Source organism: Petaurus breviceps, unplaced genomic scaffold, assembly GCF_028583685.1.
Source record: "Petaurus breviceps papuanus isolate PSGF00001 unplaced genomic scaffold, PetGlider_PUasm1.0 126, whole genome shotgun sequence".
Classification (NCBI taxonomy): domain Eukaryota; kingdom Metazoa; phylum Chordata; class Mammalia; order Diprotodontia; family Petauridae; genus Petaurus; species Petaurus breviceps.
The window spans coordinates 11,029,599-11,034,964 of NW_027185655.1; the positions used below are offsets into that span (position 1 = coordinate 11,029,599).

Sequence of the window (5,366 nt, forward strand, 5' to 3'; positions counted from 1 at the left end):
ATCTATCTATCTATCTATCTATCTATCTATCTATCTATCTATCTATCTATCTATCTATCTACATATATACATTTCTATTCCCTTGAATTATTCTCATACTGAGAAAAGTTTCATAAGTTACAATTATTGTTTTTCTATGTAGGAATGTTAATAGTTCAACATTGATAAGTTCCTTATAATTTCTTTTTCCTGTTTACCTTCTCATGCTTCTCTTGCTTCTTGTATGTGAATATCAAATTTTCTCTTCAATTCTGGTTTTGTCACCAAGAATGCTTGAAAGTCCTCTATTCCATTGAAGGACCATATTTTCCCCTGAAACATGATACTCAATTTCGCTGGGTAGGTGATTCTTGGTTTAATCTCAGCTCCTTTGCCCTCCAGAATATCATATTCCAAGTGCTTCAATCCCTCAATGTAGAAGCTGCCAGATCCTGTGTTATCCTGATTGTGTTTCCACAATATACAAATTGTTTCTTTCCAGCTGCTTGTAATATTTTCTCCTTGATCTGGGAATTCCAGAACCGGGCTATCATATTCCTAGGAGTTTTCTTTTTGGCATCTTTTTCAGGAGGTGATCAATGGATTCTTTCCACCTCCATTTTGCCCTCTGGTTCTAATACAACAGGGCAGTTTTCATTTAGAATTTCTTGAAGGATGATTTCTAGGTTCTTTTTTTTTTGATCATGGCTTTCAGGTAGTCCAATAATTTTTAAATTATCTCTCCTGGATCTAATTTCCAGGTCAATGGTTTTCCCAATGAGATATTTCACATTGCCTTCTACTTTTTCAATTGTTTGGATCTGTTTAATAGTATCTTGGTTTCTCATAAAGCCACTAGCTTCCATTTACTCCAATCTCATTCTGAAGAAATGATTTTCTTCAGTGAGCTTTTAAGATTTTTTTTCTATCTGGCAAATTTGGCTTTTTAAGGCATTCTTCTCCTCATTGCCTTTTTGAGCCTCTTTTGCCATCTGAGTTAGTCTATTTTTAAGGTGTTATTTTCTTCAGTCAGGTTGTTGATGCTCATTTCATAATTTTCATGTATCATTCTCATTTCTCTTCCCAGTTTTTCCTCCACTTCTCTTATTTGGTTTTCAAAATCCTTTTTAAGCTCCTCTATGGTCTGTTACCAGCTTGTATTTTTCTTGGAAGCTTTTGGTGCAGGAGTTCTGACTCCACTGTCTTCCTCCTGTTCCATGGTTTGATCCCTTTTGTCCCCAAAATAGGAGTCTAATGTTGTATTCCTCTGTTTGCTTTGCTTCCCTTTACTCATGTTGCCACTCAATTACTTGAATTTTGGACTTTTTGCCACAGTAGGACTCTGCTACCAGACAGGAGAGCTTCATACGAAATGCTGGGGTATTCTTAGCTGCTGAAGGTATTAGTTGGGTGCCTACTCTGCAGCATTCACATGCTCTGGCAAGCTAGTCACATGCCCCAGACCTCCACCATAGACTGCAATCCAGATCCAAGAAGATTAAAGCAAGAGCAATTACCCCTCAGACTGGTAGCTTGGTCTGCCTACAGTCTGCAGGCCAGGAGCTGAAGCTGCCATGTGGAGATGGCTGTAGGGCCTGCAGCACCTCAGTAGCTTCTCCCTCCAGGGGATAAAGACTGATGCACTCCCAAACTATTGGATCCCGAAGTCCACACTGCACTGACCTCTCACTTTGTCCTTAGCATCTATGGCTTGATTATTCTGGAAACCACCATGGCTGCTGGTGATCTGAACTCCCTCTAGCTGGTTTGGTCAGGCCCCCCCTTGGGTTAAAACCTCGGGCTCTTGCAGAGGTTGGGGTCAACTCCCAGAGTGCTTCGGCCTGCCAGGCTGCCCTCAGCGGGATGTTAGTTTCTCTGTGTCATTTTGTGGGGTCGGTAGTTCCAAAGTTTGTTCAGAGTCACCTTTTACATGAATTGGAGGTGGTGGGAGCCAGAGCCCCGGAGAAGTCCTTTTACTACTCTGCCATCTTGACTCCACCCCCCTTCCCCATAGCTTTAATTTCTTCCTCTGAAAACTGCCTGTTCATATCCTTTGACCATTTATCACTTGGGGAATGACTTGCATTTTTTTTTTTGCCTTTTGAAGGGCAATTGGGGTTAAGTAACTTGCCCAAAGTTACACAGCTAGTTTTTTTTTGTGTGTAGGTGTTAAGTGTCTGAGGCCCGAACTGAACTTGGGTCCTCCTGACTCTGGGGCTGGTGCTTTATTCACTGTGCCACTTAGCCACCCCAATGACTTGTATTCTTATAAATCTGACTCAGTTCTCTATAAATTTTAGTAATGAAACCTTTACCTGAAACACTGACAGCAAAAATTGCTTCCCAGCTTTCTGCTTTCCTTCTAATCTTGGTTGCATTGGCATTGTGCAAAAAACTTTTTAATTATGTTCATCATTTCCTGTAGCATGGTAGCAATTACATCACTATCATGTAACACAACTTGTTTAGCATTCCCCAAGTGATGAGCATTCCCACATGAATTATTTTCCTTTCCCTATAAGTAACTGTCTTGGGGAACAAACCTAATAGTGGCATCACTGGATCAAATGGTATAGGAAAATTAATAACCCTTTGGATGTAATTCCAGATTGCTCTCCAAAATGGTTGAATCCATTCACATTTCCACCAACAGTAATTTAGTGTCCTGATTTCTCTACTTCCCCTCCATCTTTGTTGCTTTCCCCTTCTATCATTTTAGCCAGTCTGATAGGTGTAAAATGATATCTCAAGGTTGTTTAATTTTCATTTCTCTAATCAATAATGATTTAGAACATTTTTGTATGACTGTAAATTATTTTCATTTCTTCATCAGAAAACTATCTGTTCAAACTCTTTGAACATTTATCTCCTGGGGAATGATTCATATCCTTATAGATTTGCAAAATTCTGTTACATATTTGAGATATCAAATCTTTATCTGAGAAACTGCCTATAATTTTTTTCCACAATTTTCTGCCTTCCTTCTGATCTTGGTGACATTGGTTTTGTTTGCAGAAAATCTTTTATGAAAATAAAAACCATGAACTGAGGAATTTAATGCTTTTGAACATAAAGCCAAGACTATATATGTAATACAAAAATATTTCATATTCTTTAGTAAATATTTTCTCATGTATCATGCTGTACCAGTTTCAAAATACATAATTTCTCCTTATCTGAATTCTAGATATAGTAAACGGTGGACATCAATTTTAGTATTTTATGATGTGTTCAAATGTAGTCATGAGTTAAAAAAGTAACTTACTAGGGCAGAGTTCTTTAGAAATGTAGTTTCTGCTACCATCTTGACCTATAAGATCATCATATCTGTACATAATTGTTACTTTTGTCACCATCTAGCATTAAAAATCCTTGCACTTGATAAGCGAACACTAGTAAGTACTTCAGTACTGTGTATATGAACCAGAGGTTTTTTTTTTTTTTACTGAAACAAATGTAACAACTGTTTGCAATCAAGATTAAGAGCAAAGTGATTGGGTTCACTGATGAATTTTTTTTCTTGGTAATTTGTGGAGTGAATAAAAAAAATCTCATCACCAGTATTTAAATTTACATTTTTAAAACTAACAAGAAGCTGAAACTCAGCCTTCATGTCCTTGACTCCATACCCTAAATGAAGATTTTTTTTTGTCCTCTATAATCCTAAAAGGCTAAAGTAATCTTCATTTTCACTAAATAAAAGCCTTATTACACTGGTGTGGTCATTACTTCTCTTATACATAGGCTTTGTTTCTTAATTTTCTATATAGCCACTACATACAAAAAAGACATCATCTGACCATCAATAAAACTGAACCCACAAACCATTAAGGCACTCAATGCCAGGCTCTTACCGTGAATTCCAAATATTAAGTCCCATAAACATTTTGATTGCTTTTTTGTTCAATTCTAGGATTTTTTTGGAGGGAGTGGGGGTATGGGAGTAGGGGGCTGATAAATTTTGCCATTATCTTACTTTGATACATTTAAATAATGATTTATTAATGTAGTAAGTGAAAAGTAAATTGCAAAGGAAGCTTTCTTAGCTAGATGATTAAGTACAGTACTTTGGATTGTTCAAAAAGGATATTGTATGATTATCCCTAAGTTTTCAGAGCCAAAGCGATCTAGTACTGTGGTTGCCTATTGACAGCTTGGCTAAAGTTCTTAAAAATTCACTACTACAAAAGCCATGCCTAACAATCTTCCATAATGGTTTAGAAGAATAGCGCCATTTAAGTTGTATGACAAAAACAGATATTCAGATACCCTGATATGCTAACATGACTACAATTTATCAAAAGACACAGAAAGAAGATCAATTTTCATGTATCCAAGAGTTACTAAAAATTACTGTTTTGGCCAAGGCATACTTATAAACACAAATTGACAATACAAAATATTTGCATAACTAATAATACTACACAGCTATAATATGGTAGGTTCAAGTTAACCCCACCTGTCCAAAAATAACAAAAAAACAAGACCCCTAAAATACTTAGCTAGTATAAACCTGAAGTATTTGCCTCAATTTAAGTACTTAGTATAATCATTGTTCGAATATTTACAACCACATCTAAAGGATAAAGTATAGCCATCTACTAATTGGCACATTTATTTATTTCTCATTTAGTGAAAATGTCCTTATTTTATTTAAGTTGCAAAAACAAATTTCAACTCTGCTATACAAAAGAAAAGACTGAAGGTATCTGCTTTGCAATAAACTTTATAGTTCTCAGCCACACATCCCTCCCCTACACACAACATGCTATACAAAAAAATATTACTAACTAAACTACAGGTATCAAAAACTGAAAAAGTTAAGTTTATTATAATTTATTTTATTTAACAATCTAGGAAGGTCACAGGCATCAGCAATTCCAGTGCAATTTCAGGTGCGATTGGGAATTCAGGAATCTCTGTCGAGCTCTTAGTGTAGGAAGTCTTGTAGGTAAAATACACACATGCTTGTGATAGGACATGTGATGGAATTTCTCTAAAATTAACGTCATTCATTTCATTTTCAGCAAACTGGCCCGGGCTACTTAACATGGCTTTTATTGTTCCTGATGTAAGCATGCTCCCTTTTTACAATAAATTCATGACCATCAGAAGATACCAATTTCACATACATAGCACCTGGGCCTTCACAACCACAATGAGTTTTCTCTTCTCCATCCATTATCTACTTATGAAATTATTTTGTTTCCACATGAATTTAACAAAACACCATCTTGTGAGTTCTGCAATGGCTGCAGTTTAGTCCCCACTCACTGCCACAGCCCCTGCTCCCAGGGCCATCCCCCACCCCCTTTAAAATTTCTTGAAAGATGATGTCCAGGATTTTGTTTTGTTTATCATGGCTTTCAGGTAGTCTGGGTACTAGG

The 5,366-nt window shown here is 36.5% G+C and overlaps 1 pseudogene; it reads right to left on the reverse strand.

Annotated features, from left to right (window-relative positions):
* Nucleotides 1–4,804: 4,804 nt before the first annotated feature.
* On the reverse strand, nt 4,805–5,161 carry LOC138169521 (elongin-C pseudogene; annotated as a pseudogene).
* Between the last annotated feature and the right edge of the window lie 205 nt (nt 5,162–5,366).